A 698-nucleotide genomic window follows, 5' to 3' on the forward strand; every position below is an offset into this window, starting at 1 on the left:
TGAAAAAAAATTTGTGGTAGATTCAATAGTTTTTGAATTATTTAAATACATATAAAAATACGAATTTATCCTCTTTATAATATTAGTATAGATTCGTTTTGTAGTTATTATATGGGTCATACCAAAACTTCTTAAACAATGAGATAAGTAACAATAATTATGTTTTTGTAGCGAAAATCCACAGTTAAACAAAGATGTAATTATAAGATGCCTTTAAACTTTAATTAATATCAAAGTGAATTACAAATGTTGCTTTAAAATAAAAAACATTAAAAATATACATTTTGTTTTATAATGAAAAATAGAAAATATTTATTATACTCTTACCTGCGCTCTTTTGAACTCGGCTTATTAACAGTTCACTGACTGCTGCAAGTGAATATTAAAAGATAAGCTCACCTCTCTACTATATAGACATATATACCCATATCTAATAGAAAATTAATTTCACTCGAACCCGACGACAGCTATTTGAGCTTTAATATTAAATAATCAATTTTGGTTGAAGCACAATGTCTTTCAACTATCTATAAAATTAAAATTTTGTAACGCAATGTCTCTATATTTATTCTCTATTTTAACACACTTTAATGTTCTTGATATCCCAAAAAAAGGTTTGTACGCTAAAATAAATAGCTAAATTGCTTAAAGAAACAATATTTGATGTAACGTTAAAGAAGTGTTCAAATTAAACATAT

The sequence above is a fragment of the Papilio polytes genome, unplaced genomic scaffold (genome assembly GCF_000836215.1).
Source record: "Papilio polytes unplaced genomic scaffold, Ppol_1.0 DF822067.1, whole genome shotgun sequence".
Taxonomy (NCBI): Eukaryota; Metazoa; Arthropoda; class Insecta; order Lepidoptera; family Papilionidae; genus Papilio; species Papilio polytes.